General features: G+C 31.6%; 1 protein-coding gene across 1 annotated transcript in view; it reads right to left on the bottom strand.

Moving 5' to 3' along the window:
* LOC149476867 (xibalbin-1-like) overlaps nucleotides 1–15,401 on the bottom strand; it is a 65,099-nt gene extending 49,698 nt beyond the window's left edge. Inside the window, exon 1 of the mRNA XM_089711267.1 lies at nucleotides 15,266–15,401. The gene's annotated coding sequence lies outside the window, so the exon portion shown is untranslated. The remainder of the gene's footprint in view (nucleotides 1–15,265) is intronic.
* Nucleotides 15,402–21,880: the final 6,479 nt, after the last annotated feature.

The following is a 21,880-nucleotide window of genomic DNA, read 5'->3' as shown; positions in this document are numbered from 1 at the left end:
TTAATCCTCAAATTGATGACGTACTGGAACTATTTACATGTATTATGTGAAATATAGACCACAATACAGGAACAACTATAGTTTTACAACTCTCTAAGGCTTTTTGATTATTTTGTATAATAAACGTGTATGCAGGAGTAACATTAAAATAAATTAGAAAGAAACATTAAAAACAAAAATTTCCACTTAATATAATAAATTACATAAAAACATTACCGGGGTACGCTCAAGGCCTTTCAGTGTTCATAGCCGCCCCTGAACAGAAATTATAAAGATACAATCTATACATAAAAAATTATACAATTTGCAATGTTTGCATTGTAAGAATATTTTTTATAACTAGTGCATTATAGGTAAACCAGAATCTGATGGCAATTAGGGAAATCAAAATTTTGAGTGTGCAACCCTAGGGAAAATGGACTGAACGATCTTGATACTGCTTATTTTTTATTTTGTCCTCAATATCATTAGTCACATTACATAAGTGGACAATACTGTACTTAATAATGAGATATCCACTTAATATTATGTAGGTACATACTTACATGTATAATATACAATTATACATATTACTTTTATACAGGTAATACATATTATTATTTACACATACCTATATTTGTATATTCATTACCAGTATGCCATGTGAAAATACCGATATAATGATAATGTAGATCAAAACTGCTTATAATTTTTTATAAAATGAAATAAAAATAAAATAAAATTATGTTTATTTTCGTAAGTATTAACAGATAGGTACACACATTATAAAATTGACTTGGACAGCTTGGACTTGACGAATAGCCGTATTGGAAACTCCTGTAATAAGTTTTCATAAAATTATATTCTAATCAACAAACAATATTATAGTTACCTACATATAATATTTTTTAATTTAAAGTATCAAAACGGGTAAGTCCAATTTACCAATAAAATCTTCAAAATTGAAAATTGTGATGTGTTTGACCCTTCTTCATCGAATGTTTTTCTATACACATTATAAACAACACCTCTTGCTTGTGATCGCAGCGGCTTTTTCGACATTTTCGAAGATTTTTTAGACAAAATCCTAAAAATTATTCATCAACTGCAAAAAAGACAAATAATTTGACAACCAATTTGATAGTTGTCAAATAAGTTGCCACATAAAAATCTTTTATTTCTTAAATATAAATATGCCATCAGATTCTGGTAGACCTATATGAATTTTCATATAGACATAGACAATCATATACCATTCCATTTATTTAATTACTTCCGAATTTAAAAGAATAATGATAAAAATTGTTATCATAAACAGAAAGGAAGGCTGTGTCTGTCAGATAAAACCAATTAAAAAATTACCATTTGGCGGGAAACTCATTATTAAATGACATTGCTTTCCGGGACCGTAATGGTATTACGAGCCCTTTTTACCTCGAATTAAAAATGCCTGCGTTTTTATGTTTATGAAAGTCTGAATGTATTTTAAATTTCAGCATGTGGAAGGAAATGAGAAATGTAATCTAATAGTTACTTTTTACTAGCTTTCCGCCCGCGGCCGCGGCTTCATCCGCGTTTTCAAAGAAAAACCCGCATAGTTCCCGTTCCCGTGGGATTTCCGGAATAAAACGTATCCTACGTGTTAATCCAAGTTACTCTCTATATGTGTGATAAATTTCATTGTAGTCGGTTCAGTAGTATTTGCGTGAAAGAGTAACAAATATACATAGATACACATACACATACATCCATCCTCACAAACTTTCGCATTGATAGGACTTGGTACTACGGACTCAAATACAAATTTGTATTATTACTTTATACAATTGATAATAATAAAGAATTCTATTTTAATGTTTATGAATTTAATCTGTAGTTATTAGGTATGTTTGTTTTGAAATCCTGCTCTATTTCGATGTAGGTAGTTCTAATCATATTTATTTGATTATAAACTTTCTAATTTCTATACATATATACATATTATATATCCACAATTACACCTGGAACAAGTTTGAAGCTTCGCTTTGCATTCGTTTTTCATATCACTATATCCGTGTAAATGTTAACCCTAAAGTTTTACAACGAAATTAGGGTATTTATAAAATCCTAAATTCTAAGTGTTCTGTTTAGAGGCATTATACAGTTTTATTGTTAGATAATAATAATTTACATTAAAACAAACCAAAAAGTCACTTCTGTTCTAGGAGAAGTGTCTCAATACGACTGTATTTTTTTTAACTTTCGACGGAGTAAACCGATTTTGATGATTGTTTTTTTTTTGTTTGAAAGCTATTTCTGATTGGCCCCAATTGAACGTTATCATATGCTGACCATTTCAAAGCGGTTTAGTTTTAGTAAAAAAATAATCTATGCTATATAATATTATAAAGTAAAGAGTATGTTTGCTTGTTTGTTTGAACGCGCTAATCTCGGGAACTACTGGTCCGATTTGCAAAATTCTTTCGGTGTTAGATAGCTCATTTATCGAGGAAAGCTATAAGCTATATATAATCACGCTAAAACTAACAGGAGCGGAGCAATGCGGGTGAAACCGCGCGGCACTGCTAGTTATACCTAATATATGAATGAAAATGCTTTTATTTCAATAACTTTTGCACGACATTTTGCGCATCACCGCGCCTTATATAATAACTGGACTGTTTGATGTGCAATCCAATTATCTGGAAGCAATCGAACGTTATTAACTTCCACTGCAATAACAATTTTATTATTTCAATAATTTCAATGTAATATTTGTTCTCATCGTATTATTGGTATCTAGAAATGAGATATTGAACAATGTTATTTGCTACTGTTGATGCGGAGAAGCAATACTGGGAATTAAATAACAATATAATTTTGAAGACATTTCGAATAAATTTCATTTTACGTGAATAGCATAAAATACGTAGGTATATTAAATTTTGAAACCGTCTTTAACTATTTCATCTTATACTTCCTGACTGATAATGCGAAGGTTGGACAGCATCAGTTGTTTCGGCTGATAATATAAGTAATAGGTACATATTAATATTTTCAATGCATTAATATCGCAATTATATAAGGTTTAAACCGAATTCCACAAACCAATATTCATAAATAGGGAGAATATAAATTCCAAGTGCTTATTAACATTTTAAACAACCCAAAACACAGTACCTACGCTTATAAAGGTAGACAAATTCTTCATCTAAAAATTCTCCTTTGAAAAATTAAGTGACATATTTTGCCACTGAGTAAATCCTACAAGCCAGCAAAACAACGCAGGCGCCTCGCATTCCTCGCAAACTTGGGGAATTCACAAAGTACCGCAACCTTTGTCGGGTTAAATAAAGTTATTTTGCGTCACATAACCAGCATTTTGTTATGATTTAACTATATTACGGTACACGGAATATTTAAAAGAATTTCGTTTTGGTATTTGTTCAAGGCTTGCTATTTTATGGCTTTTATGGGCAGCGGGTGTGATGTGTAAAAACAATGTGGCTAACACGTGGGAGGCTTATTAATGTAATAAAGAGAAATACCTCAATAATTAATAAATAAACGGCTTTGTTTAATGAGCAGTCGAATAAGTAAAATTTAATATCACTTTTAAAAAATCTTATCCCACTAAGGTACATAATTCTATGATTGTTCAAAAAGGGGTTTGTATAATATATTTTACATCTTCCCGGAATAATAATTATCGATAGTAAAACTCGTCTCTTGTTTTTGGGTAAAGCAACTGATTTTATGTGCTTAAATACTTTAAAAGATAATAGTTATAATAGTAATAACTAATATGTAACTATTTATAATTCATCTGTATTTCATATGTATTTTGTTACAAGCAACTTTTTTTATATATTTATTCTTTTTAGTGTCCCGTTCTAGAGAGACACTACAATGACGAGAGTGAATGAAGTAAATTGAATTAAAAGGAACCTCAAACAACAATATATTGGCAAACTTCCAAATAAACGAAAAAATATCGACAAAGTTCTTAAGATTGTAGTTAGTAAGATAGAGCTCCTTAAGATCTATTGAAAAATTCTTTGAAGTTAAAATAAAATAATTCTTTCACTATCTTGTTTCGTACATTCTTGCGAGTTACAATATGGTGAAGATTCTTTTAATTTATAATAATACTAGCGGTCCGCCCCGGCTTCGCCCGTGGTACCTACATGTTTATTTATTTTTTAAGCAATTTTTGTTTTTAGGAAATGTTCAAATAAAGTCAAGAATGAATTGTACCATTTATGTGTAAATAATTTCCATTGATAAACTATATATATTATACACTAATAGTATTTACGCCAATATGCTTTGAATTTATATTAAACACAATTTCTCAACCTTATATTTAGAACATCAAATTATGTTCCAAAAGCTCTCATATCTAAATCGCTATAAACAAACAAATAACTAATTTTAACAATTACGCTAGCTCACAATTGAACTACTCGTTTCTAGAACCATCTATTTTCGCTTCTATTCAAACACAATAGCATCAAAATTGACATGAAAAAGCCATGTCATTAAGAGGCTCGACAAACAAAAACCCACGCTCACATGTAGGTGTTAACCTTAAAATGATATTATATTGACAAACAAGAAACGCCCGCGGTATTGTCTACTTCAAAATATATAAAAGTAATTGCTGTTCTTAATACTAAATTTATATTTTTATAAGGCCAGTCTAATAAATAAAAACAAGGATTATTTTTGGGCCTACGGCATTTATTATGTTGGTAAAAAGAATTGTTTTATTTGCGGCTTAAAACATAATAATATATTTGTACTGGAATTATAAATTAATTTTATAATACTGTTTTAACCTAGTCTATTTTGAGCTATTTTTTTCCATCAAGCTGTTTATTTCACAGAAATATGAATGGGAACTTATAAGATATTTTTTGTGATGCCTTAAATTACGATAATATTAACTCATCTATATAAATAATCAAGTTATTAGCACATTTATTTCAATAGGTATATTAAACATAATATTAAAGAATGCTATGTGTCCATAAAGCCAAGAATAATAACCTTTTTACAATACTCGTAGCACTTTTCACTGTCTACAATAGCTACGAAATATGCTACGAATTTCGTAGCACTGTGAATATTATGTGTGGACAACAGTAAAAGTAAAAAATACATTCCATTGCTAGAAACGAATTGTCCAGTATGTTGTTAACCTTTTGAACGCCAATGACATCTATAGATGTCATGCGCAATCGTGCCCTGTGCGCCAACGACACCTATACATGCCAAGAAACAGATCATAGATAAATACAAAATAAACATATTAAACCTTTACTTTTACGTGTTTTATTTATACAGTTTATGAACTGAATCCCCAGTTATTACATAATTGTACACAGTAAACAAAATTGCCAAGTAGTTATTCAAATATTTGATGACAAAAAATAACTTAATTAATGGCTAAAAAAGCATGTTCTCTCGCGCCAATGACATGTATACGTGCCTACTAGTGATGTAGTGTAATATTCAAGTAACTTCATTAAAATTTCAGCGAAATTACTCTAATTCGCTTAATTTTTGTAATAACTACAAAAAAAATATATAAGCTTAGTCACTGAGAAAAAAGGTAAATACTACATTCTTTGGTATAATACCATATTGTCTATATTGTGGATATTGTTGATTTGAATATTTTCCTTTTCGCCAATCATGCGCATCCCTAGCACAGTATCGATATGCAATCCCTTCTGCGCCATTGACATGAATAGATGTCGGACTGGTGACGTCGTAAGCGCGTGCCGTGTTGATAAGTGCGGAAAGTTGTAAAAATATTTTATCGAGTAGGTATCTATCTATTAAGTATTTTTTATTTTCATGTGATATTTTACAAATAAGTACAAGGCTATTAATGAGCATAATAATTATATAGATAGGTAGGTAAATACAAGGCTGTTAATGAACATAATGATTATATACAATTGTTGATTTTTTATTATTTTTTATTTTATCGTCACAAACACAATGTATGCGTTCTAGCATAATATTTATTGTCCATGTAATGATAAAAATTCGCTTAGGTTCAAAATGTATAAATATCTCTAAAAATCTGTAGGTACTTACCTATTTAGCAGTTTTCAAAATTTATTACCTAATAAGTCTAATCAGTGCCTTTATTAGAATATTCTTATGATACAAATTGTCGCTATGTCATATCAAAATATGGTAATTGACCTAAATAGGTACCTACATATAATTAGTATTTGTAATAACTCAAGTATTAAACTAAATGATTGGAAAATAAACATGTAGTTTTAATGCAATTCCCTTTATTTAAAGGTAATAGTTGTTTTGATATTTACAAATAAACACTCCACAATAATACCTATAGTTCATATAAACTTAATAAATAAACTCGATAAGTTATAATAATATACAGCTACACATCCCTAATCAGAAGCGAGAGATTATAAAAAAAAGGATGGTTGCCCGCGCCATTGGCATGTATACATGCCAATGGGGCGTAACTGATAGAGAATAGTGCTGTAACTTGCTGCAATTTTATATGTATTTTTGTATCTCAAAAGGTTGATTTTTTTTGTTGATAGTTGCTATAAATGTGATCTTAAGTTTTTACAGTAGGAGATGAGGTTAAATAAATATTATTTTTGTGTTATAAGCTGTTTATTCAAATATTCAGACGTGAATTATTATGTTTATCGATAACATTTTGGACTCCCTACTATTTTCAAGGTTATCTCATTGAATTTGTGGCTTGGCGTGGAGGGCACGGCGATGCGTTTTTGCTCTGGCGGTCAAAAGGTTAATTACAATCGTATTCATGAATACTCAATGCGGTTGGCTATTTTATGCTCTGTTTCAGAACAGAATAAATTGTTACACTAACTATTGAACATGTATTTTGTGAATTGTAGATAAATGCCGCAAAATATTTTTGTTGCAGAAATTAACTGAATACTATTTATCTACTTTGTTTCTCCTTTGCGTAACTTTTTATTTTCGGTGCCTTTGGTTATGCCTTTTAAGGAATAAGACCGCCTTAATGTGTATTCTAGCCATGGCTTTTACTTATGTGTGTACGTTGTAAATTTACCAAAGTTTGAAGTTTGAAATAAATTAGTACTGTAATGAATTTCTTATACAATAAAACTTCACATACACGTGTATATGTACCCTAATAATATCGACTACAAGTTTCTGTATCATTTAATTACGTTAAGGGAACATAATGTTAGCCATCTATTGATATCTTGTTATTAACACATTACAATACACTTAATTAATAACTGGTATCAGATTCGTTGTCCATGATGATACTAACACAAACAATCGAGTCTTCTGATCAAAAATCACTCTAAAGTCTTTGATATAAGGATCAAAATTAGCTCAGCAGACCTCTGTGTTGTATATCTTACTGTGTTTGAAAGCTTATTTTCATGTTATTAAAGTTCATTGTCTCTTGCCACAACAATATTCATATTTTCAATAAAAGACCGCTTTTCACGTCATCATAGCTTTTGACAGCGGTTTTCTGAACCCGTTTTTGATAGGGCGCTGTGTTAAAATATTATGTTGATGGAACCATTCAAGTAAATAGTTATTATGTTTTAATTATTAAAGCTTTGACACGATATATAATATATCTTGCATAGAAATAACAATGCTTATGAAGCAAATGATAACTAATAAATCTATAAAAAAATCGTTAAAAAGTTAAAAGAGTACATACATAATTAAACCATGTTTGGGATAATGGGATAATCTTAAGGGCTTGGTCTAGTAGTGCAAACAAATGCATCCTGTCATCCTATATGTAAATAATACAAATGTACTAAGGGAAAGTTGCTCCACTTAATTTTTAAAAATTAAATCATTCGTATGCATAATTTAATATTCGTAATAAGTACCAAAAATGACAATTTGAAAAAATTTTCGTGAAAATTACACCGGGTGATTTTTTTTTTATCAGTACACAAAATTTGCGAATACTTTCTATTGATATCTTCAACTTCATGTTTATATAACTGATCAACTTTTACAAAGAAATTTGGACGAAATATAAAAAAAAATAAGCTTTCCATACAAAATGCATAACTCTATACATTTTTTTCGACCTAAGTTTTTAGTGAAAGTTGTTCAGTTTAACTAATAAAACGGATAAACAAATTTTGTATATAATAAAAAAAATGTAATGTTTGTGTTAAAAAATTATAAAATAGAAAAATACGCAAATGAAAACAAAAGATATTTATTTCTGACTAGCTTCCGCCCGCGACTCCGTCCGCGCGGATGTCGGTCTTCGCGTCTTCTACAGATTTATTATATTATGTATAATATATAGATTTATATTGATAAACCTAATAAATCTTTTGCTAGCATTCTGATGCTTTATCGGTTGCACTGGATATATCTCTTTTTTTTTCAATCGCTTGAATGATATAGGATGGGTCCTTGATGGGCATCGAATGCTGAAGTCTCGAATCAATCAATTCTGACAGTAGGCAATTTATGTAAAATCTTGATAATGGTCCATCATTTTATTTTGCCTGAACGTTACATACTTTTTTATATATTCTATTTTTGACGAATGATTCACTCCAGTCCAAACAGCAAATAAGCAGACTTCTGCTTCTGCAACGTTTAGTTGTCCCTGAATTTGGAAAAAATAGTCATGATTCTTATCTATGAAAAAAGTGTTATTTTTTGCATTGTATTTCAAATATTAAATTTTTTATTTTTAACTGCATCTACCGCATTCATGTCTTTTGCCGGAATTAGACATTTAACTTCTACTAGTCCCATTTTCCCTTTTTGATACGGGAGTGTATAAAGTAAAATTTTTAGATATTTCTCGTTATACTTTTAAAAAGTTATTATTGTCATTTTGCTCATTAGGTAAAGTAATTTCGATATCAGTTTTAAGTTTTTTGATACCTGCAATAATAACGTCATAATCGCCTGCACATACTTATCGATTACACCCTGTATTCAATCCACCATCCACATTCATAATGTTTTCCTGTCCTCCTCTCCTTTACGCTGTTCACCGATACATTTTAAATGAGTAAATCTGCTACCACTGAAGGATGTTTCATTGTGTCGCTGCGTACACTGTCACTAATTCACTATACTTGGATTCACTAATAAAACACCACTGCTGTTGAAAGGCATTTAATTAATCATAACACAGTAGTATACATGATATAACAAAAACAAAACACTAGCCAGATATAAGTTCGAACAATTCTAACGTGGCGCCATCTAGTTTGCGATAAGGAACTAAACGTAACTAAACGACGGTATTGAACACATTGTGATCAGCAAATTTTCACCACTGTTGTCGATTATTTGTTTTTCATTTTTAATCAGCAATTGGGAATCATCAGTTTTGTTTTTTGCAGATTGGTGATGTACCCTAACAATACGTCGAAAAGGGAAAGCATCAACGAATTATCGTTTTCGTCCTCTTTTTTTATTCTTCGCGTCTCTGTTACTTGTGTTTGTTTAGTTCTCAACACCCACTGAATTTTCTATGTTATTGTGATCTTCCATTACATCTGAGTTTTGATGATGTGATGATAATCCATTCGTTTTAATATTGGTACTTAGAGTTGGTGGACTAAACTAGAAATGGCGGACTAAATTTGTCAGCGCGTCTGTAAGATCAGAATATAAAACCAACATCCTGTATTTAAGTTACAAAATTAATAATCAAACAACATGCCGCTACGTTGAAAATGACTAGAAGAAAAAATTAAAACACCTCGGCATATAATTTTGGAGTAAACAAATCATTTTCCTTGGGGATTTCCCCGGATGAACTTGGGAAGTTCAAGTTCTCAATACAAGTTTATATTATATTTCGTATTTCTCAAACGAAAAATAAACATTTTTGGAACTTCAAAAAAAAATGTTGTGTGGTTTTATGAAACCACGGTAAAAGTGAAACTGTTCGAACGGTTCCGAACACTGCTTTGTGTAGCGCATGTCGCGTGTCGGTCGGCTGCCGAGTAGGTATACCTACCTACTCGGCAGCCGCGATACACGCGACATGCGTTACACAGACCAAAAAGTTTGAGACGATGTAATAAAAGTTTCACTTTAAAAATTATATTATAAGAAAATTTATGAGCTTACTTTAGTTTTAAAGAAATATACATCCCTTTACTTGATGTCTTTAAAGACATGTATTTCAAATTTATTTGATTGTATATATTATTTTGTTAAATTTATACCAATCTTATAAACTCAAAACTTTACATAGGTATCAGTTACCTACCTATATACAGAAAAAAACAAACTGTAAAGAAAACATAACACTAAAAATATTTTAGTACATATACTTTCATAGTGGCTAGAGGCATAAAGCGTAGTACGACATACCTAAGAGGGTTAACTTAACTATAATAGAGATAACTTGTGAGCGATAAGATAGCTTTTAGTACTGGGACTTTGTTATATTTCTTTCTTCGTTCTTGTTTTTGTAAAGCCGGCTACTCACGTACCTGCTGCAGGGGCAATATTGGAATTGCACCCTTAATTGCCTCCTTAATTGTGATGTGTATAGACAAGCAGGGGTAATTTTTAAATTGGCCTCTTTGGGTTTTTAATTGCTCCAACTGCCGTGCAACCGCGATTGTCCCTGCGGCAATTGTGTGAGTAGCCCGCTTAACGATAAGTGTCATTCGAAACATCACTTTTGTCTATCCCTATATGGTACACTTTTTAACGATTTAAGTATTGCATCTTCATATAGTATGGAATATTATCAGTTAATCAGTCATGAGCCGGATTAACTTTATGAGTAAGAAAGCGATCCAACCCTGTTTTATTACTTTCTCTTAGTTTTAAAGGGACTAGAATTTTTCCAGTAACACTCAAGCTTATCCATACAAGGACACCTCTTAATTAAGTAACATGTTTTATCAATAGTTCGTTAGTACCCTCAAAATAGTTCACCTTGATGAAAATGGAAAAACATGTTCCAAAGATAAAACTATTCAGATTCGATTACTCTATGACGTCATAACAAAATATGCCCCCCTAGACAAGTGGCTTTCTATTAGCGTAAAGTTCAATAGAATAGATTATGAATGTATGAGATTGACGTAACGTAACATGGATATATTCCGAGAAAGAACTGCGCAAGCATTCAGCCATTTTGCGTGAAAATGACATAGATTTAATGGAACATTGAGCGATGGCAGCTGCCTGTACGATCCCATTAACGACGGAATAATGCGTTAGTAAAATCAACTTTGTATGTAGGTTGTGCAAAAATAACTTTTAAAAATAATAATATCAAACTACTTTAAAATATCACATCTGCTAACATGCAGGCGAAGTTATTAAATCAAAAGTGGGATAAAACGACATTTACTTGTCGTTTAAGCATAGTAAAATAAAATATGAAACAAAATTATACAAATATTTTGTCAATGAACAGTATTCCTAGTGTACTTAATATCTTTAGTTTCTGGTTTTCCAGAATATAATAAATTACCAGTATTAAAAATATGCTAATAGCGAACGGTTGAAAAGTTAAATTTAATGTTTTTTGAAGTGAAAACTTCTTTAGCGGCGTTGGGTATAAAATCTTAAACTCGCGTCAGGACACGTGGCCTGATCGAAAAAGCGTAAGAAGGATTTTTTTTTAGCCCTTATATTCCATACGTAAGACGGATACCATTCCAAAATATCAAACATGCTGAACGTTAATAATCAAGTTTTCACTTCTGCCGGCACGCCCGGAGTGCAACCCGTCTTTTTTTTTAAAGATTGTATACTCGTATGATATTAACAGCATTCGGAAAAGCTTTGTTCAAGCACAAATTATACAAGAAATAGTGAATTCAAATGGGACCACAATGAATTTAGACAAAACCTTTTATTGATAAGGATTACTGTTAGTTCCGAAAGACCGGATTTGAATTAAGCAGATTCCTGAAATTTGTTTAACCATGAATAATTAGGTAACCTTTTGAATTGGTCATGTATCAACGCATTTAGAGAAATTTTAACGTGTGAATTAATCTTGTTTCCAATAAAACACGTTACATACAGATGGTCGGTCGTCCTTGATTTACATTCCATGACATCAGACAGAAATTATGCAAAATATTCACACAGAATAGCTGTCCTGAACGTGAAAGTGTCTGTTATTGTTGTTAAATGTATATTTTTATATAAATAAATCGAAGCAAGATTTCTACTTTAAATTAAACAGTATAGACCGGTTTCTGAATTGTTTTATTTAGGTTTGAGAAAGCTTATGTGAAATACAAGAAAATATTTAAATGAATAAAGCCTTTATATTTTACACTAGCAGTCCGCCCCGGCTTCGCCCGTGGTACATATTTCGCAATAAAAGGTAGCCTATATTCTTTCTCAGGGTCTAAAGGTTATCTGTGCCAAATTTCATCAAAATCGCTCCAGTAGTTTATGCGTGAAAACCATACATACATACAAACAAACCTTTCCTCTTGAATAATATTAGTATAGATTATTTAACATTCTTAAACGTTACATCTCTTCTTTAAAACTAAAACATGTAAGTTAAAGAAAGCAATATAATTAAAATATGTATTATTATTTGTGTTAGACCATTTAAATACGAGTATGGTAACTTGTTAAAGTCAAATTCTCAATTCAGAAATCGGCAGTAAGTGTGACTTTATATATGTGTTTTACTCTGAGATATGCTAAATATTACGACTGTAAATTTGTATGCACATAGTTTACTGCTTCGAATACAAATCAGCAGCCTGAATATGTGTTGAAAATGTTAACAACGTATGCACCTTGAGCGTTGGAAATTATAACATAGTTTAATATTGTTCTTGCGGAAAACTGACGTAATTAAAGTGTCGTATTGCAATTAGACACTGACACCCATGTTTGCCTAATTACCACATGTACTAGCTAGGAAACAGAAAGTAATTGTATTCTACTGAAACAGCTACTAAAGCTAATAATTACAGAAAATAATAATAATAGTACCTTTGTATTCTGCGTAATTCGATGTTCTATTCCAAAATGTTGCATTCAAATCATTATTTGATTGAACCTAACACGATATTGTCACATGACAGGAACGCATAGTTAAGCTTAGGCATAAAGCGGGATCAAATCTACATTGTAGAGAGTCGAAGTTCATTCATATATTAGGAACCAAACGCTGGGAATGTTATTTATCACCATAAATGTTGTTAAACATTTGTTTTTCTTTTTCCTTTCCTATATCAGATGTAATCACAGCTGCTAACAACATAAACATTCCGAAATTAAGTTTGAAGCTGATTAAAAATTAATGTTTGTTTTGCTTCGAGTTCCTACCTTTGTTCACAGAAAAGTATTCAAATACCCTGCCGTCCTTCGCAGAACGGTGTATAAATATGTCTATTTTAAACAGTCTCATAATGTTAACGCCAGCCACATCTGGTTAACTATTAACACAAATAATATAATACTATACAAGTCATATTAATAAACAATTTTAATCATATTTCATATTTCAGAAAGAAAATGACTAAGGAGCTCTTCAAACAATGGAAGAAATATGAAACAAGGCGGCCATTCAGTATAGTATCGAGGTCAAAAGTCAAACACGGGCATAGAATGGATATGATATTTGCGCTATGCATACAAATGGATAGCTCGGGGCATAAAATTCGCGGACAGTAGGTATAGCGACTGCGATACATTTGTCTATGTTGAAGTGTTACCATACCGTATTACATATACTGCGCGTTGTTTCTAATTCGTGGAAATTGTTATTCTAAGAAATAACTTTTTTATAGTAGGTTCGGTTACATAATAATGAAGGTACATAATAAGGTACGAACAGATGTTTTTAAGTGATTTAATATAAAACCATCGGAGCTGTTTATACATCTAATAAAATGGACGATTAGTTTGGAATTCTCTGTTAAAAATAATTTCAAAGTTTTTAGAAGCCACAAATAAAATACAGCCTCAATTTTCTTCCTTCCTATTCTCTACCAGTTTTCACCATAATACCTTAACGTTCATTGTTTACTAAACATTGTTGTCCTTTGTTTACTAAACATTAATATTAAAAATCCTAAATAAACACGCTGTACCATTTCATATTGAAAGATAAGCCTCTTCTAATCCCTGCATTCGATTTCCTAGTAAAGCGATTAATACTAAAGCTTCATTGAATGCAATTTTCTATGAATATTTTTCTATTTTATAATAGAGCGTCATTAGTTCGTGATAATTATAAACGGAATTAGACCAGACATACCAGATTTAGTTTGGAATTCCAACCGCGTGTTTGGAATAGCAGGTGAAGTTTCAGTAGTGTGACCAAATTTAATTATTATGAAGTATCACAATATATCTGTTATAATATTATAAAGCTGAAGAGTTTGTTTGTTTGAACGCGCTAATCTGGTCCGATTTGAAAAATTATTTCGGTGTTAGATAGCCCATTTGTCGAGGAAGGCGATAGGCTATAATATAATATCATCTCGCTAAGACCAACAGGAGCGGAGCACTACGGGTAAAACCGCGTAGCACAGCTAGTTTAAAAATATATAGCACTTTCTATAACTGTTGTTGTGACTGAAATGTACATTATATCTGTAAACATTTCAATACTAAATCCCACAGAATCTTAATTTAAAACATTTTTGTAATACAAAACCTGGGTGAGGAATGCAATTTAAACCGACTTAAGGAACTTCGAAATTCCTCAAATAAATTTACTATTTGTGCAGTCTTTAAATCTCAATTTAACTGTACATCTATAAGAAATTGTATTCATTACTTTCACTGATGGATTTTGTTAACAAACGGGTGCCATTTTCATGTTCGTTTATTATTAGCTTCACCTGCATATTTGTATGTAACCGATATGTTTAATTATAACGTTAATTAATGAAAATAATATGTTACGTTAAAACGGACAGATTTAATAGGATCGGTGACAATACAATAATTTTACGAACGTATTTTTTAGTTATTTAAATTATGATATAAATTATTGTTTTACAATCGTCATAATCATTTTCAGCTGCGAAGAAAACTTATCAATACTAATTACGTATATGTTTCTTTATATATAAAAATGAATCGCAAAATGTGTTGGTAAGCGCATAACTCGAGAACGGCTGAACCGATTTCGATAATTTTTTTTTATTATATTCCTTGAAGTACGAGGATGGTTTTTATGTAGAGAAAACGTATATATGTACCACGGGCGAAGCCGGGGCGGACCGCTAGTGTTTTATAATTATACCTCCATCCTATAAAACCCCTACTAATAACAAACCTTTCAAACAACTGTTCCGCATCCACAAATACTGAATTAATAATGGAAATTGGTCACCAGAAACACGAACACTCATGGTCACTTTCCATCGACCGGTCTATTTCTGCAACCGACGTAAATACCTTTGATCTTAACGAACTGCTTCAAATCAATACTAGTTCATAAATAAATTTGTAAAGGAACTCGATTGTGGAATATAAAGTGGTCTAATTTGGTATTCAGTTTTTAGACTCTGAGTGTACGAGATTAGGTTGAAAAATAAAATATCGTTTTTATTGGCGTAATTAATTATGTATGTTAGAATGTAATTTAAAGTTGTTATGTGAGGAAAATACGGTGCATTAAAACAAGTGATTAGTGAACGTAGCGAATATGATGAAATCTTGATGTAATTTTATTTTGTGTAGTCCGCCATCTTTGCCTTATCGTACGTGAACTATTATAAGTTATTACGTAGTTACTCATTTGTAATCTGTGCTGTTATCAAGAATAAATAAATAACAAATAATATTGTTGAGTCCAATTATTGTAATTCTATCTCCGGTGGAGATAAGACTACTTTTTTTTATATAATAAATCAAATCGAAAACTATATGACAAATAAATTTGAACTACACTTTCCAAGGGAAATCTTACGACCAAGCCCAATATCAGTTGGAATTTGGTACTCCTAAAAATATTTATTACAAAGTAATGTTAAAAAAAAATAAGTAAACAAACTCCTTTTAAAATTTCGCAAAGGCAAATTTCATGAAAGATTTACAATGTTGCAAATTCAGTCGACGTATTTTTAGGTTATTTCCAGTAGCACTGGGAAGTCTTACTAATCTGTATCGAAGCCAAAATTGGTCGAGAGAAACCCGGAACAAAATAGCGATGTAAAAATATCCCGTCCGGTGAAATATATTTTCGGTCGGATATTTCAGGTTGGATAACCTGAATTATTAAATGCATTTTGTCTTTTCCTTTTATAGTCATGTAAAATATAATATCATGTAGAAGTTTATCACTACATAGTATAAAACAAAGTCGCTTTCTCTGTCCCTATGTCCCTTTGTATGCTTAAATCTTTAAAACTACGCAACGGATTTTGATACGGTTTTTTTAATAGATAGAGCGATTCAAGAGCAAGGTTTTAGTTCATAATTTATTAGGTTTTAGATAAAGCGGGCGAAGCCGCGGGCGGTAAGCTAGTATATTATATTTCTTTGTAAAATTATTCTATAATAATATCTACAATATGTACTATTATCATACCAGTATGTTTTTAAAATTATTTGATTGGAGACTATAGTTAAGTATTTTTAAACATTTTTGTAATAAAAATGTACCTATCAATTCTGTATTGCTACAGCTTAAGCATTCGGATATAAGTATATCCACAGAATAATAACTATACTAGTAGCTTGGTATAGCTTACTCTTTTATCCAACAAAGATTTTTATGATTTAAATTTTACAACTGAATAAATTTTACTAATGCCTTTGGCACGGAAATCTATAAATCGCGTTTTTAATCCGTCACAAAATGATTAATTTCAAAACTGTGTGAACTGGTTATAGGTATTAAAAGGTCGCGCTTGCCGTGTTGATGAGAAAAGTTAGAACACCTACGTCTATTTTCGTACTACCCTCACTTATTGAAACTTTAACATTTTAAAACTAGTTTAGAAGTCGTTAAGATAATCACTTTTGTGATCATGTTGTGGAATAATTTGATTTAAGAAACTAGTTATAGCTACTTGATTAATTTACTAGCTTTACAACCAGGGTTTTACTGGCATGCACTGGATGTCATTGCAGTTTCATATAAAAAAATCATGTTATGTCATTGAGATACTATGTACTACGTACGTACGTAGTGCATAGTAATTCAATGTTTTATGTTTACTTTTTATTCTCAAAATAAATAAACCTGTGCCAAAATTAATGTATACTATATTTATCGAACAAATCGATTATTTAGTTTCGGCACGCAATATACAATAATACATACATAGACATTATTAAACATGGAAGGGAATAAAGGGATGAACGCAATGAAAAGTTCTTTATTACTATTCTATTTTTATTGAATAAGTTTTCGGCAAATTTACTTTATTATAGAGTATTATTACCCTCTTTTTATATTGCTGATATTTGCTTAAATCTTTGGATTTAGTGAAGTATTGTCAAATATTGGAAATACGATATATTGAAAATTATATGATGTTTAATATTGTCTATCCTATAAATAAGTACCATTTCATATTAGTTTTAAGGTAAAAAAGATTAAGCTTTGAATCTTATTGGAATATAATATAATAGATCTTCTATTTAGCTATAACAGAACGTCTCATATAGATATACTAGCTTTCCACCCGCGGCTTCGCCCGCTTTGCCTAAAACCTAATAAATTATATACTAAAACCTTCCTCGAGAACCACTCTATCTATTAAAACAAACCGCATCAAAATCCGTTACGTAGTTTTAAAGATATAAGCATACATAGGGACAGAGAAAGCTACTTTGTTTTATACTATGTAGTGATATCTGATAAAGGTAGACCTACATTAACAATATTCAATAAACTTTCTTTTATTAAATTCCTTCAAGATCCTTACAAAGAGTCTACAGTAAACGTTAATCTAATTCTCCACTATCACTGTAACTTTAATACCAGTTCTCATAAACTTTAATTATCTCCTACAAACGCAAACACGGTTTATACAGTAGCAATTTCCTTCACAGGATAAGTCAGTGGGTAAATACAAAGTCTGTTGCATACATCTCCTTTTGACCAATGATCTGTACCATCCTTATTGGCGTTCCTTTGCCGCGTTACTGGCTTCCTTCTTTGGCCTTTTAGGTCATTAAAGTAGAGAAAGCCGTTTAAGATTGTATGTGATTTCCTTTTTTCGTATGAGGAAAACCTTTAAAGGTCAGTTATTGTTTATTGTGAGGATAATACGCTGTTTATAATGGTATTGTTTGTTATTCTTCCTAAAATTTAAGTAGTAGAGCGAGCGTAGTCATGGGCAATATAAAAAGAGCGTGTGCCGAGCACACGTGTGGGAAGTGAAACTTCTTTGGCAAGATTAAAAGATACCAATATCGTCGCCTTACTCCATGACGTGACGGTAATGTCATAACGCCATCTTAGAATTTTACTCTACGCGCCTAAAGAAGTTTCACTTCAAAAGTATTTTTATTAAAATATATAAAACGCAGTTAGAGACTTCTACTTGACATAATTTTATAATACTGAAGACGTTGAATAAGTGTTAAATGCTAATACAATAAATTCCAGATCCTCTGAAAGTGGCACATCTAAGGGGTGATGCATAAATTATACGCTAAGCGGCAGGAGGTCAACATTGTCATGAGAAGGATTTATAAGCCGGGTGACGTCACATGTCAAATCTCAAGTGATTAGAATATATGAGCCATACCTACTTGAATTTCAGAATAGCACAGGAATATGAAGACATAATCTTTAGGGATAAGTTTATATGTCTATATGGATTATAAAACGACTGAAAGGATTTTGTTTGGGCACAGTTACTCAGATATTGTAATTATGTGTAATGCAATAAATACTTGGTTCTCAAAAAACACACATTTTATGCATAATAACGATATAAACGTATAAGTATCGTTGTTACGAATACAGAGGCAATAAGCATTTTGCTTGGTCATAATAGACCGGGAGATACTGACACAAAATTTCGAGTCATTTGTAACAGGATGGCGGTTCTACAGGGGTCTTAGTACGCAATGACAAAAAGAAAAACGATGGCGTGAACGCTGGTACCGGCGGCTTAGTCGCGTGGGCGTTAGTCGAACTCGTCGGAAAATAGCGAAAGTCAAACGATTTGTAACAGTATGGCACTTATTTTTCCTGTAAGTTTGAGGATCAACAAATATAAATACAAAATTTCAAAGATCTATGTGTTGGAAATCTTCACTTATATAAATTAATAATAAATTAAGTTTTCAAGTATGACAGCACTTTTTCCCCCTACTAGAAGTATGGCAAATATAATAATGGTCACATTTTATCAAATACTCTCCAAAAATCCAAATGCAATACTGGTACAAAAAGTTTGGCGAAATAAAAATTTTTTGCAGATTTTCGGCGGTATGGCGACCATTTGGAATCGTCCGAAAAGTATGGCATGGCGATTTTCGTAAATGGCTGCACGACGATAGTTACCTGTGCAAAAGTTAGCCTGGTACAAATGGTTGAATGATTGTTTTATTTAAATCAACACATTCGCGTCGGTATGGCGGGCTGTAAGTCACACCGGAAAAGTATGGCATGACACTACCGCCTACTACTTTTTTATGGGCTATCGGTAAATTCTAAAATTTTTGTGTTACAAATCGTTTGACTTTCGCTATTTTTCCGACGAGTTCGACAAACGCCCACGCGACTAAGCCACCGGTACCAGCGTTCACACCATCATTTTTCTTTTTGTCATTGCGTACTAAGACCCCTGTAGAACCGCCATCCTTGTTACAAATGACTCGAAATTTTGTGTCAGTATCTCCCGGTCTATAAGTATGGTTGTTGTATGATACTCTTGAAAAAATGCGATTCTTATAAAAATACACAATCCTGATAACAATATATATAGGAAAAGTTTGCATGTTATAGAGAAACGCCTTTCAGTGTTTGGTTTGGTGATAAGCACCCGGTTAGATAGCATAATATGTATCATTCCATCACTTTCAATGAACACATGGTATGCTAGACGTATAACAACCATTCACTCTCACATTCCGACAGCACAAGCCCAGCACGTAGCTGCCAGTTTCCGCGCATAGCAAGCTGTGTAACAGGGGCTTTATTTGATCTTAATGCATGACAAGTTGCGACTATTCCATTTGAAACGTGAATCCGGTGGACAGTTTCCGCCGCCTACAGACGTTTTACAAACTAGATGGGGATCACTCATCCAAAAGAGTGTGTATTTACATGGCTGGATGGTTAGGAACTGTAGCTTTATGTATGACCTTTGATAGAATTTTATGTAGAGTGGAAGAATTGTGCTTTCTTGCGTTGGAACATAATTATTGATGTTTGATTTATACCAGGCTTATAAAAATATACAAATGAAAATTGATTATGTTCAGAGTCTATATGTTATCTAATTATAACCTACAATATAAAAAATTGTCGTTGATTGATGTTTTTACCAAACTTTTACAAAATGGCTCGACTGATTTTTATTAAATTTTATGTGAAATTCGGTCAACATCCATCTCTCATATTATGATAGACCTAACAGAACAACGTTTTCAGAACCGAACTGATAATAAATATATTTTTAAAGCTTTCTAATCTTCAATTAAGCTATAACACATTAACCAATATTATTTCACTTGACATCACTAGTATATGTTAGTTTCTTAAGTTCAAATACCAGATTTCTTAGTACTACAGTCGGCCAAACGTTTCTATCTACTGATTACGCGATCCAACAAGATACGTGATCGGTGTAAAATGAACTATTTACTGAACTTTTCAGTTCAGTTGTTGCGAACCTTTGTCTCCTTACTTAGTAAAATAAAATGCTTGCAATTTTGTAATATTATGGTAGGGTATTGTTATAGATGTTTGCTTTGAGTAAGACAGAATATTAAGAATAAATATGATTTTTTTGATCCCTTTAAAGAGTTTCTTGTTGGCTTTTCGCTGTAGCTGCTTTCCAAACCGGTGGTAAATGACTATTTAAAGACTTTCGATTCCAAAGGTCTACTTGAAAAAATAAATATTTCCGTATAAATTTGAGTTTATATTATTTCTGATTTATTTCCCTTTATATTACAGCTAAAATGCATGTTAAATAAATTATTTTTTATTTTAGATAAAAAAATTTAAGTGGATTAATCACCACAATTTTTTGTGACAACATATAATGTATTCATGAGTCAAACTGATACAACGCACATTTTACACCTCTCTGAACAACATCAAACAAAAAATAAAAAATGTGTGCGTGTACTAGTGTACACACGTAAGAAGTGAAACTTCTTTATAACCTTATTTTTCAAAAAATAATTTACTATATTTTGCAACTTGACAGAAATACGTCGAATCACGCGTGGTAGTTCAATAAATTGTAAACCTGTACAGTGTACACGCAATAAAAAGTAATTTTACATTTTACTCCTAAAATATTTACTAAAAGTGCCAGTCATAAAAGCAATATTGACTACATTTTCGTCTATATTTTCAATTTCCTCTCCCGTTTCACATTTTCCTTGAGGTTTGCAATTTTTGTAACAAAGCATGTCGGGATTTTCTGACTGCAAGTTTTCAAAAGTTAAAATATACTTGAACATTTCTCGTGATTTCGTGTTTGACAAGTTCGCTAAAATATGTTAATGGCAATGGGAGCAAATATGGATTTTATTAGGGACTAGATTTCCGCCCGCGGCTCCGCCCGCGTTTTCAAAGGAAAACCCGCATAGTTCCCGTTCCCGTGGGATTTCTGGGATAAAACCTATCCTATGTGTTAATCCAAGTTACCCTCTATATGTGTGCTAAATTTCATTGTAATCGGTTCAGTAGTTTTTACGTGAAAGAGTAACAAACATCCATACATCCATACATCCATACATCCATACA

The sequence above is a fragment of the Colias philodice genome, chromosome 26 (genome assembly GCF_061535455.1).
Source record: "Colias philodice isolate Cphi_HAF_F1 chromosome 26, ilColPhil1 Martin Lab GWU primary, whole genome shotgun sequence".
Lineage (NCBI taxonomy): Eukaryota > Metazoa > Arthropoda > Insecta > Lepidoptera > Pieridae > Colias > Colias philodice.
This window is presented reverse-complemented; position numbering and strand designations above follow the sequence as displayed.